Consider the following 14,338-nt stretch of genomic DNA (forward strand, 5'->3'; position numbering starts at 1 on the left):
ACAGACATACGCATTGTATTGTATGTTGTTGTTGTTTATTGTGTTCTACACCTCTGCAGTGCGTTTAGTAGATCTTTTTCAAAACTCTTTTTTTTTGCCTTTTGCTAATGTTTTCGGTGCGCGATTTTGTGATTATTTATGTTGTTGTTCTTGTTTTGTTGTTTTTTATTTCATTATGCCCAGCTGTAGATATGTATAAAAGTTGTTTGTTTTGCTCTGTTTGGCGAGTGTGAGGCGATTTTTATTAGCTGTGCTCGGTGTTGGGGAGACAAACGATAAGAGACCCTTTGGCGCAGCGGATAGCGCGTTGGACTTCTAATCCAAAGGTCGCGGGTTCGATCCCCGCAAGGGTTGTGTCAAATTTATAAATATTTTAATACACAAGTTGGAAAATCGGATATATGCTTACATTAGATTAATTAGATTAGACTCACGTTTACATAAAAAAGTATGTATGTCTGTATATCGGCGAAATAAATGCGTTGTTTGCCTTAAATAATCACGTAAATTGTCTCTTGCTGTGATATACAGCGTGTAAGATGTCGCCAATCGAATATTGCATTTATATCCGCAGCTAATCTAATCTCATGGCGCCCAATTCACATTTATTTCGGTATCGTTGTCTTCAAATCGCTTCAAAACGCTTTACTCATAGCCATTCTGGTGTTTATTTTTGGTGATATCGATATGTACATACATATGTACATGTGTGCGTATGTTAATGTGAAGCATAATCATTTAATTTTCACGGTGTCCACACTTTTTATCATTTATAATCTTTCATTCCTTGAACTTTTCTGGAAGTAAAGGGGTAAAGTGAGAAAAATACTTGAAAATAATTATTTAACAACATTCTCATTTAAAATATGTCAGAAAAATCTTAAAAAACACTCCGAGAACCGATAGATCTGCATAAAATGAAAATATTTGCGAGAAATCTACGCTAATTCAATTAAATTTAGCAGGAAGCCGGCAACTTCTTTTATAAGAGAGAGTAAGGGAGAGAGAGAGAGAGAGTTTTCAGCAGGTTTATTCATATTAAAGACTTTCCTATTTTTATGTAGATGTGGTTCAGAAATGTAACAGACAACAAATTTATTTTTACAAATCACAGTTGATTACTCTAAGGACTTGATTTTAATTGAATACTTAACACATTTTTTTTTATTAATTTTCTTATAACGTTTTTCCTACATGTTTAACTTTTAACTATCAACAGCCAATAAGCGTCACACGCCCAATTAATATCATGTTCAGACAATTTAAAAGCTAATCATACTACTAGGAGCAACAAATAGTAAGACTTTGTTCATAATTTTAAAATTCTCAATTTAGTTTTCAAAAGCCATGTCGTCTCCCTCAAAGTAATCGCCTTTGTCCACAATTAACTCAAAACGGTTTCTAAATCAGTCGGTGATGGTGGCACGATATTAGTTGGAAAATTGGCGAAAAACAGTTTAAACGGTCAGAAGGAATTCGGAGAAAACTGTCAACACAATCTTGATTTTTGACTTGTTTTTTTCGGCTCAGCTTTGCCACGATATTCAGCCGATTGTTCGTCTGTTTCCGGGTGGTAAGCTAAGATCTAAACTCATCGTCAGTAATAATACATTTCATGACATCCTGGTAGTCGGAAAGCATTGTTTCACTGACGTTAACGCGAAGCTGTTTTTTGAAAAAATTGAATTTTCTTAGGCTCAAATGATCTTTCGAAATGGTTTTCAATGATCTTTCCGATATTCCAACAATGCCAGTAAGATCTCCGACTGTTAATCGTCGATTCTCAAGCACCAACTCCTTTATTTTATAGACGAGCTGATCATCATTTGATGTTGATGGCGATCCTGGAAGTGGTTCGTCGTTAACGCGTTCTCAACCCTCTTTGAATAGTTTGTACCAATCTAAAACACTTGCTCGTGAAAAGCAATTATAACTGAAGACCTTTTTCCAACATTTTGAAGCTTTCGGCACCAAAAATTTGATACCGCACACAAAATTTAAAGGAACTTCTCCGCGTTAGCATTACTGCGAGATATTTTTAACTACAATAACAAATTAAATCTCTGGGTTTGTTTTTGATAGACTGTTACGGCGCATTATCCTGGTGAAAAACCCATGAAATATCTGCCCACAATGTCGGTCGTTTACGACAAATTGCTTCACATAGATGCCACAAAACGAAAAAGTGGTATTTTGACCCTTTGACACTGTGAAACGAATTCATTGTAAACCAAACTATAGTAATCAAAGAAAACGATGAGGAGCACTTTGATTTTTGATCGACCATTACGATTTTTTTCCGTTTCTGCTTACTTTGGAACGTCATACGCTGGATCGTTGGACAGTTTCGACGTCAAATTTATAAACTTATAACTCGTCACTAGTAATGATTCGTTTGACGAATGTGAAGTCTTCAACTGCGTTGGCAAGCATCTCTTTTGAAATCACTACTGGAAGTCGTTTTTGCAAAAGGTCGAGACTGGTACTACACAACATTAATTAAAATGTGTCCTATAGATGTAAAGAGATGTTGGGATCCACTGTTTTCTGTTTTCTCTCCGATTCCAACTCTATCTTCCCTTTTTCCAGCCATCCGTATAAATGTTAAGAGTGTTGCGCGCAGCTGACATACCTTTACGTCAACCATCTTTTTCTATGTTTACTTTGAACCTACTTTCCAAGTTGCAAAGTGGGATCACTTCAGTTAATGTTTGAATCCCTTAAAACAAACTCAATGGTAGTGTGAAGAGAGGCGTTTTACTAGATCTCGAAGTTCGCTAATACCACTTGCAGTATGGTATTTTCGCTTTCTTGTCAGGCATTTCAAGTTTTTTGTTTTTAATTTTGTGTTTTATTAATGCCCATTCAATTATTGTGAGAACAGTTTATGTTCTTTTGTGTTGACCTGAGTAATTCATATCGATGTTGTTAATGATCGACTACTGTCGCTATTTTTTAGAAAATCTAGTAGAGAATATTCACGGTATCGATACTGAACACATTATTTAGACCTTTTCGAAAAAATTTTATTCAAAATAATATGTCGTATGCAAGGCCATAGATAAAAAATCGGGGCTGGGGAAGATTGTAGCAAACTATAGAAAAAATCTGAGAAAAAAAAGGATAACTGCGAGCACCGGGAATGCATGAGGACTCCGGATTCATGAAGAGTTGTGCGCGATCTTCTCACTTCACTGGTCTTGTGTTTCATGTATGTACATCTATGAAGATTGTGTACTCTATGTATGTACATTCATAACTATAACTCCCCCACATTTCTACTTGAGGCATATGTTTGCCATTTTTTTGCTATGGATAATAAAACATGCATGACATTTTGACATTGGAGTGAATGAAGAAATGAACAAAGAGCAGATCAAGCTTGTGCGAGTCATTTGAAAGAGCGCAAAATTTCGCTTTCATTTCACGTTTTTAGTTCAATGAGCTGCCGTGCTTTAGAAATCATTTAACGGCACCAACGGATAATATGAAGAACAAAATGCACGTACCAATAATACCGCCGTAGTTGTTGCGGCTCATAATTATAATTAACCGGAAGTTGTGCACGCGCCACAAACGCGAGCATGAAGCATAATAATAGGCGCGGAGGCGCACAACAATAACAGACATGTCAATCAGTTAGTAAAATGAGTAGTAAATAAGTAAATGAACTTGCAAACGGTGGGCAGGATACTCGTAGGCAGGGTCAAACGCACATTTCGAGAGGCAGAAGTGCCATAAAGGATATTTTAAGACAGATTTTTGAATGCCAATGCCAACAGGAAGACGCGTAGAGTGTGCCAACTAAATAATATAAGCACTCAGGTATATAGAAAACTATATATGTATATGTGTGAGTGTATGAATTGTACAAGCAACGCCACCGCCACTGCGCTGCTGAAGACAAAAGCCATGTGTCAACGACCGAGACCAAGCACTCTGCATACACCTATATGAATCCGGTAAAGATATGTGTGTGCCTTTCATTTGTTTTGCGCGCGTTTCCGGTGACTGCTACGAAAGCGAAATTGAAATTGAAATAGCACTCGTTAGCACAATTGCATGCGGCATAAGAAATGCCAAATGCGAAATCAAAAATGCCAGTGACGTTATTGTTTTCAAGTGCTGCAACAAGAAGCGCAAGGATACGCCTGCCGAAATGGTAAAATTGTAAGTACTAGGCATTAGGGTCTGCTGGCATAAGGGATTGGAAAAGTGGGTTGAAGACATCGCTGACTGAGATCTCGGACACGCCCAACTCAAGGTGCGACAAAACGCTTGCGCCGAAGATGTTAACGGCGCACCGGTCCGCGCCTCACATTACTCCTTCTGGCACATGTCCTTTGAATGAAGAGGATAATAAGCATGCCCGCATGCATATTTGAGTTCGCCGGGTGGTGGCGCTAGAACCGGTTCGTTAGCGCAAAACCCACAAAGTGATCATAACGCTTTCATATCCCGCACATTTTCTTGAAATAATTCTTGCTGATATCTCGTGTGCTATTTTCTTTAAGCATAAACATACCACTTAGCTTTTGTTATGTTACGCGGATGGCTTTTGATTTGAGTTGGCGGCAGCTGTACGCAACAATGATCGCGTACATCACCATTAGCACCACCATCACCACCACCAACATCAGCACCACCACTTTCATCTCATAACAATGATCGCGTTAGCTCGATTGCATTTGGCGCACACCTTGCTTCCTGTTTCGTCTTGCTCGACGGCTCACGTCGACTGTCTGCCGCTCGTAGCATACCGGAAGACGCGAGACAATGAGTGCCCCTTCTACACTCTTGATAGCTTGGCTCTTATGAAATTTATTTGCAATATCTTAGCAGCGCTTAGCGTTGCGTTGCGCTGACATTTGAGGGCTGATCCTGCAGACGCGTGCGCCGGGACGATCGCCGCAACAGCAGCCAGCAACAACGACAACAAAAGCGCTGAAAATTGAAGGCGTTCATTGTAGAGGCATTTGGTTGTGTCTTGCGCGCTCCGTTTACATTTCTTGCTGCCGGTCGCATATGTAGCAATTAAAAGGACATGTGCATTTGCGTAAGGCGAGATTTTTAATTTGAGCGCGTGCCCTCGGTTGGGAGTTGTGACGCTCGCGTTTTCTACATCTGCAGATTTAAGTATAGACGCTCGGCGGAGAGGCGTTACAAGCTGCTCAATCTCAATCTGAAGTATTTGCACTTGGCCTCGGTTGACAGCTGCGCGCTCTCTTACTTGTTGACAATACGGATTTTACGCTGTTGAATTTGTAAGCAATTAGCTCTTTTATTGCGAAAAAATTGCTCTTGAATTGGCACAAATAACAATTTTTTGTAAATAATAATGAAAGAGACGTGGGTTATCAAAGAATTGTGATTCATAGATTGAGGGAGTTAAGTCTTGAATAGAAATATTTATATTATGTAAACACAGAACACAAAGGATTTTAAATGTTGAAGTGGTCTAAAATGCAAGGGAAAAAGAGAAAAATGTCTTGACGAATTCAAAATTTATTAGAACTGAACCCAAACTCAGTAGAAATGTGGCCACCGTATTAGACTCAACCTAGTTGGAGAATGCGAATTCGATTTCATAAACATAAAAAGCGAAGATCTTTTTCTTACCAACTAGAAAAAATTTTTTCAGTGTAGGCTCGATATTTTCATTGATAAGCAGGGGCCTTTTTCGTATGATATGTCGAAACATGGGCTCCTTTTTTCTACATTCACTTGTTTATGTTAACTTCATACTTATTAATCCTCCAAGTAGAGGTCGTTAGAAATATGAACCGGCCTAGATAGAGTTCCTCACAATTTGAAAAACCAATAAGGGCTCACTAGAAACCAACCAAACATCAGGTGACCAAATTTTTTTAACTTAATTTAAAATAGATTAATTAAAATAAAATTAATAATGACCATAATAAAGGAGATCGATTTCGAGGTTGCCTACTTTGATTTTAAGAAAAACACAGAAACTTTAAATGTTATGAGCAATGTTTGTTATCATTTTTATTCAGCGAAATGTCTCTTATATTCCTGTGTAACAGGTCTTTCATTTCCCAGTTATGCCCCTGTTGATCGTAGCTCGTTTAAGTTAGGTTAGATTAAGTGTGTAATTCACGCGACAAAGAATCATAAATCTTCCACAGAATCCTTCACTCGAAATCTCGTAACATCGACTCTTCAGATGTTTTCATCGTCCATGCCTCTAATGTCGTGATTGTTGAGGCCAAAGTACCAATATCATCGGCGTACGCTAGCAGTTGTGCATTCTTATAGAATATTGTACCTTCTCTATTCAGTTCTGCAGCTCGAACTGTTTTATCCAGAGGCAGATTGAAGAAGTCGCACGATAGGGAGTCGACTTGTCTGAAATCTCGTTTGGTATCGAACGGCTCCTTTTTTCACGGGTCTTTTCTTAGATTTGGCGTATGGGAAATATCTGACCAGTTGTTGATTTTCCACGCCTACAGCCATATCGATAAGGTCAATTTATCGGTTTGTTAACGGTGAGTTTTAATCTTTCACACAATACGCTCGATAGAGCCTTATATGCGATGTTGAGCAGGCTTATCCCACAGATTGTTGGGTCTCCTTTTTTGTGGATGGGGCAGAGCACATATAAATTTTAATCGTTGGTCATGGGATTCCTTCTCGTCGCATTAACGACTGTCATTTGATCCATTTTATAAATGCATTGTTACTGGCGACGAAGAGTGTGCTGTTTACAGGAACGTAAAGCTACTATTGTGCTCTAAATTGTTGAACTAACACAATACCACTTCGAAGGCCGATAGTTACCAAAAAAGGTTATATTGTCTGTTTGGTGAAATTTCAAAGGATTATTTTGAGCTTTTGGCCTACTATGTTACCACGTTTAATTCTGAAGTTGTGATCAGCTGGAAAAATCTCGTGATGCACTCAAACATAAGTGTCCAGAATTGATCAATAGAAAAGTAGTAGTATTCCATCAAGCTAATGCGAGTTTGATGATTCGCCAAAAGCTTCTGCAATTTATCCCATTCAAGAGCTACCACATCTACCATATTCTCCAGACTTGGCACCTTCGGATTATTATTTGTTCCGGTCTCTTTTTTTGATGGTTTCAACATTGTTATTTGCCCATCGTATAGTCGTGTGTTGAGTTCGTAACCAAGCAGCGGTTCATAGCTACAGACGAAAGTCATGACCATCGAAGAAACCCGTTCTCAAGTCAATCGGGTCTAAGTAACCGGAACAGACGCGGATTTTTATCCGGAAGAGGACTGTCAACCCGGCATCATGGCTCGAAATCACTTCATGAATTTTCTCTGCCGCTACAACAACACTTAGAAGGGACTTATTTTCCCGTATAACATCAATACACAGCAGTGAAGGAAAATAAAGAAAGAATTCTCATTTGAGTATCTGAAAAAGGCAATTTTCTCACCAGTTACATAAACAAAGACTAATGAACAGGTCGTCCTGACACACTTGACTTCAGACGTACGAGCGTAAGTAGATATTAACATGCCACATACTGCTAAGCCCAACACCACAGTCGACCGGATATTGGGCGCACCGCCAATAAATCAAAAAAACGGAAGTAGTTGCGCATGTCTATTTACACAAAATACATCAAAATAAATAGCCAATAAATGTGGCAAGTGGCCACGAGGACATTAAGTTGATTAATAAGAAAACAACAACAACATGGCCAAAGATGTTCGCACAAAAGTAAACAGCAATAACTTTATAACTTCCGTTACTTTTTAGGCGTACTAACCCAACGACCACCCAATAAAGCCATTTCTGCCTTGCGCTGCCTGCGAGTGGCGTCAACGTCAACCCAATTCGCGCGAACTTCACTTCTATATGTACATATACATATGTATGTATGTATGTGTTTGTGTTCGTGCCACAGCCGGAAGATGTTCGAATTGTGTGTGTCGCGTGCGCCAGCCGACCGACGGCGTTCAATTTGTCACAATTAATTGTATAGCTGCCAAAAACGGAAGTGGCCATTAAACAATAACAACAAGCGGCAGTAGCAGTAGCAGGCGAACGTGGCGGAGAGCGGAACTATATTTATTGCCATTTAACATTTTTCCTATTCACCAGCTCCTTTTGCTGGGTTGGTCAAACGAGCATATAAACGCTTTTCATAATGCGCTTAAATTGTAACAAAAACAACAACACTACCAAAAAACTGTGAACGCACCCTCCGCGCCCATTTATGACTGCGTCTGCACGCCTACCCCCTTTGCTCGCTAACTAGCCGGCTCACTCGGTCAGTGATTACACGCTCACTTGTCAGCGGCGTTAGCGCTACAAACGCCTCTTACATAAGGACAAGCGCGTGCGCTACGCTATTTACATACTTGTTAGTAATAAGCGGGCCCAGATACCTTATCTCAAAAAACTGCAAAAAAAAAAAATTGGAAGAAAGAACGCCGACACACGTTTCCACATTTGACTTGTTTACTAGTTCTGAATCAACAGCACAAAAAAAATAACAAAAAACGCTGTAACTCTATACCTATGTTTGTGCGTATGTCCTCTCCACATGCTGGTGCGATTTTCTCAGCGCCAACGGGATATAGCGAGCGCCGTACAACCCTTCGATGTCAGTCGTTTGACAGTCTTTTCTCTAGCGGAAGTATCATGTTTGTATGTTTGTTGATGTTTGTAGGCGTGTGAAAGAGTTCTGCAAACATAGCCGCACTCCTGGCGCTCTCTATTACAGGAAATACTGAATATTGGCTATTTACATGCAGACAAATATTTAAATATTTGAACGTAAGCATATTTCCAATGTAATCCTACACCTTTATTAGTAATGCTTGCCCCACTTTCTAGCACAGGGCACACTCTTACTTTTTGTAAATATTGTCTTCATAAATACTTCACATCATATCCTTTCACTAATTTGTTATGTTAATACAAATATTATATATCACAAGCGATCGAATCATTCAAGACATGGAATCTTTCCACTTCAAAAAGTTTCATTAAAAATGTCACTCTTTGACAGGTGCCTCTCAGCACCGGTGTTATGTAGAATAATCCTTCTGTGCTAAAAAAACAATAATCAAATCTTTGTTGTCTCAGTTTGTCTCACTCGGAAGGTTTTGTGCGAGCCTTTAATATCGTTTCAGTTCTTCTATTTTCCCGAATGCTTTCATAATATCTATACCACTACTTCCTTGGGTTAGTTAAATAAGGAATGCCTGATCGCCTCCTTAATATATAGAGATAGTTCTCCGAAGATATTATTTTCGAATATATACTTCTTCCTTTCATAATTTTGAGCTAACAGAATGCACGGTCTGTTTACCTAGTTATTGTGTAAGAAGTCGATATGAATGTCTTTGAGTTCTCTTTCTCCTATTTGATCTATGTATGTTCGCTTTATTTCTTTTCAAAAGTTTTGCGCGAGTTTTTGATAACGCTTCATTCTTTTATATTCCCAAAAGATAAAAAAATGGACCTTTGTGCTTCTTGTACTCTCCGAATACCTATACAATACTTAAAACCTCTCTTCTTTCCTTGTATCATTGTAAGAATAGGATGAGAGCTAAAATCTTTTATTTCATGAAAGAAATGAAGTGGGTTCTTCTCGTTCTACACTAGACACATAGCTCTCGTTAATCTTGATGGAACAAAATGTACGGTCCATCCGCTCATATCGAAATTATCACTTTAGAATCACCAAAATGTTTGGGTTTTCCAACCTGACGTATACTTTTTTGTCCGAGAAGACTTACATTTTCATACTTCTCTTATTTCGGGATGAAGTCCAGACAAATATGATTTTATGATGCTACAATGACTATAGGACTCAACTCAAGTTCTTCATCTACTGTAGGTAGGACTTAGGCTTCAAGTATACCTTCTTGCATTTGCATACTTCTTTTATGTCGAAGTGAGGTCTAGATAAATATGTTTAGAATGCTACAATGGTCCTTGTTCTCAACTCAAGTTCTTAATATACTGATGGCTCCCAAAATATGTTCCATTAAAAGAGGAACTAATGCAATTATATCCTCAGGTTATGGAAAATCGTTCTTTCGGCGACTGTGATTTTGATATCGAGTGCAATATCAATTCATTGTACCTTTATCCTTTTTGATTTTGCCTCCATTCGCTCGAAATGTCACTTAGAAAACTGAGAGCCTGGCTCACTGTGGAATCCTCACTCACTTTGATTTTATTCCAGAAAACGTGGATTGTCTCTACTCTGCTTACATGCCTTCGAGGGAGGCATGGGAAGGTACTACTGGTCGCTGGAGGAAAGCGACCGTGAACTTTTTTTACGGATGGATTAATGCTTGCGGAGAGTATTGGTGAAGGAGTACACTGTCGTAAACTTTCCCTCAACTCCAGGGCTTTCTGACTACTGAATATTGCAAGCGAAGGTGACTGCTGTTGATCTATTGTTCCTGCAGAGCAGTGACTATCAACTCCAAAAGTAGATATTAGCATTGAGTTCGCTTTCTGTGCGGTCAAAACTAGAGAAAGGATGTCCAGGCTACTTATCTCTATTATCGAGCTATTTTATAATTGGTTTGGGTGGCCAGCCATAGCGGTATTGCTGGAAACTGTAAGGTTGACAAGTTCGCTGAAACAGGTACTCCAGTCTCAATAACTGCTGAATTGCCATCTTCTGGTGCACTACTGGACTGTTGCGCCTCAGACCAAATCAACAAGCGCGGTTCTTCTGACTCAGGGTTAATCGTAAGAGTCCTAGGGATATCTTCGTTTTCAGAAAGGTTGTTGGAGTTTTAACTGGATGCAGTAAGAGTGAATATTTTTTGAAATACCAGCGGCATCAGCTATTTGGAAAAATATGAGAAAGTATCTTCTCGACACTTCCTCCTTGAATGTCCCACTTTTGCTAGATTAAGGAAAAAAAATTCGGATCTCCAATTTTTAGACATCCAGGTGAAATAGTTGAAATAGAAATAAAACAACTAAGAAGATTTGTGATAGGTTCTGGACGTTTTTGCTGATAGCTGATCTTCAATTTCAGGAGGTTTTTCTCTTTGGCAAAAGACTGTACATAATAGTCTAAGTGTGATTCCCTCGCATTGCTGGAGGATCAGCCATCTAACTTAACCTAACCTAATCTGAAATGTCACCACGGTTTGAGTTCGAAAACTAGGTCCAGCATAACCTATAATTTAGAGAACGGCTTGTTTCTACCTCCAATCTAGTAGTAAGTGCATTAATAGTAACATACTTGTATGTAATACTTGATCGCCGTCTTCTGAGCGAAGCTTTTATAGCAGAACAGTCGTCTACTTGAAGATGATTCAGTATTTAAAGACCTCGTGTCCTCTACTTGTCCTTAAACTCCGTATATTTAGGGCTCGGTACACATAAATTAACCCTCAACACTCAGACTCTAAATTAAGAGTCGGATTTTCGGATTATGATGAAAACAGTATGTTCGTGTTGTGGTACAACAAAACTTTGGCTGCATTTGAGCGACGTCGTTCTCCGATTCATATTCAAAATCCCTATCATTATGTCAAAAACACTCAACAACCAACGACCAATTTTGTAAACTTTCTGCCGGATAAAGACAGTAGCTGCGTGTTGTTGTTGTAATCCTTTAAATGTTTTCAGATTCTCACAACAACTTCAACTGCCGTACCGTTGCACGACGCTGACATTAATTTTAATCCCATTTGTATGCCAAATAATTGTGACATTTAAAAACTGGTGTCTGCAACAACAACAACAACTTCTACCTTTTAAACCGCACACACGCAGGCACTTGGTTATTTTGTTGTAAGGCGTTTTTTAGGCCGTGGTTGGAGTTGAGTTTTGGAGTATCTGCGACAATCAATTGATTTGAATTTGTTGGTGTTGGCAGTTGTTGTCACACCCCTTTCTTTTAGCGCCCACCTTTTTTATATGCGGTATTATTGTTATTGTTATTCTTGTCATGCACACATTTAATCGGTTTGTTTATGACATTTCTATTGCTGCCGCGGCGGCAGCGACCCAACGCCAGTGTTCGAAAACGAAGTGAGTGCGGGGAGGAAGTTGTGAGCGGAGAGTGAGGATGCGCAAAATGTGACCGAGATTCACTTGCCAAGCCGACAGCGGCTTAGCATTATATTGTTGCTATCGTTGTTGTTGTTGTAATACTTGGAATACACGCGTCGTCGTGATTTTTGCTACTTGCCAGCAAAAGTTTTTATTTGGTCGTCACTTTTTTCCCGCCACTGCGGTCGATTTGTAAAGAAGCACAAGCGGCGGGACCTCAAACCGTCGCTCGCATCCACTTGCCGACGCTTTGCGTGGCTTTGTGTGCGCTTTTATTTGCACGTCGTGCGGTTAAGCTTGTCATTTGCTCTGTGTTAAGCGCTCGGCTGGGCGGTTTGCTGCGTTGTGTTGTGGGCGTCTGCAGCTCGTGGTCCATAACAGTGCTGCTACCACGGCTGCTATCGGTGGTGGTGGTCGTGGTGTCTCTTAAGTGCTCTCAAACAAAAAGAACACATTTGCCAGATTTGCCATGTTCTATGGTTTCCTTGTCTTTGCTGGCATTTGTTTTCATTTACCACCCTGCCGGTCGCACCTCTTCCCTGCCTCTACCTCGATTGCACCACGCACTCATTACAATAGCCCTCACCGCACTCGGTGTGTGAATTGTAATTACAGCGAAATCGGCTTTTAGCACTTGTTCACATCCACCCATTCAAACTGATTTTCACCAATTCGCCAGCCTGTCGGTGGTTTGGACGAAACGCCAAAGCGTCAATGCGTCAGCTTGCCAACCCGCGCCAGCTTGAGCGCCCTCCTAGCACAAGTTGTGATTTCTTTCCTTGTTTTTTGTTCCTTTTTTTTTTGTATTTTTTGCTTGTCGACTCGGTATGGTTTCGCCTTTCTTCGCCTTGGCTTTCGCAAATTGCAGATTTCCTCATATGTCATGAAATTCTTTTCGCACATTTTCCACATAATTGGCTGCTGTTGCTCCAGATTGCTGTGCCATTCGATTGCTGTGGTGGATTTTGTTGGTATTTTTGTTGTACTGTTGTTGTGGTTGTGAACATATTTCGCCTGCTTACTTATTAACACACTCATTTAGCCGCGTCGTCGTGCGTTAAGCGGAGGAACGTATGAATTTTGACAGCCCTCAAGTACGTGTCAAAATTGTTGTGTCAGCTTTGGGGTGTGAGGTCGCAACTGTGGTGAGTGGGCGTTGCTGCAGACACGGTATTTATGGTTTAACGCAAATTATATGTTTGCTGGCTTCTGGTTGTAGTAATTGCTGTTGTCGTTGTGGGTGAAATGATGTACCTCGGTGTGCTTAAGGTTTTATTAAGTGGAAGTGATTTGATTTTCTGCATATCCGAGTTGGAAATTAATTGATAATAGATGTGTCAAAAATAATGAGACTTGCGGAAATAGAAAATACTAATAAAACCGTTGTAATTAACGCTTCATTTATTTCGTATATGTCCGGGGTTATACTTTGTCGAGTAATTTTAGTTTCATTTAGATTAGAGCACGTTCAAGGAAGCTCTGTTCCTTGCCATATTTTCGAAAAAAACATGTTTTGGCTAATTTCTAATGTTAAATATATCTACTTCCGATTCTAATCTAAAGAAGATCTGAGCCAAACCCGATGACACTTATAGCCCTCAAAATATATATACCATATATCTAGTCTCTTTTCGTACCCAAGCGAGATGTGATATTGTTTCAGGATGAGTAGAGAACATCCCTCCAAGTACAGATCACAAAAAATTTTTGTAATTAACATAAAAGGTTTCAGCCGAGTCAACAAGACTTAAAATAAGGTTACTTCTTTCGGTAGTTAGGTTATGTCGTAGGTGGATCCAAAATCGATGGATCTTGCTTGGATAGATATATAATGTACCTATGATCACAAAAGGTATGGTCATTAAGAACCCTCCATTCAGCGATTAAGGGATGCCAAAGTGAAATCAAGAGTTTCTTCACCGACTGTTACAAAAGTGGGTGAGTTTCTTCTGTGATTAATTTAGAGATCCTCACTACAAATGAAGTTAAAAAGTGACTCACCGCTAACGTTTAGTATGTTCGAGCTTCCGCAGACCGTGTGCCTTGAGTTCGCATCCAAATAAACAATGACGCTGGTCTTCGTTCGTCGGACCTTCGCAGGAATCTTCTTCAGCATCACTGGACCTAGCTCCACCTCGTCATCGTGCGGCTTATAGGCCAATACAAACCAGAGTTCACCGGCATTGCCCTTGAACATTCTTCTTCAGCTTTACTGGTGTAGACACCGGTTACAGCTGAATTAACAAGAGCGCACCAGTCATTTCTTCTTTTTGCGTCAATTGGAGATTCAAAGCGAAGCCAGGTC

At 39.7% G+C, this 14,338-nt stretch overlaps 1 long non-coding RNA gene and 1 other non-coding gene across 2 annotated transcripts in view; both read left to right on the forward strand.

Annotated features, from left to right (window-relative positions):
- LOC120769591 overlaps window positions 1-14,338 on the forward strand; it is a 121,133-nt gene that overhangs the window by 28,669 nt on the left and 78,126 nt on the right. The gene's annotated exons all lie outside the window — the stretch shown is intronic.
- On the forward strand, window positions 282-354 carry Trnar-ucu. Its single transcript has one exon. It is a non-coding gene; the product is annotated as a tRNA-Arg (tRNA).

This window comes from Bactrocera tryoni, chromosome 2, assembly GCF_016617805.1.
Source record: "Bactrocera tryoni isolate S06 chromosome 2, CSIRO_BtryS06_freeze2, whole genome shotgun sequence".
Classification (NCBI taxonomy): Eukaryota; Metazoa; Arthropoda; class Insecta; order Diptera; family Tephritidae; genus Bactrocera; species Bactrocera tryoni.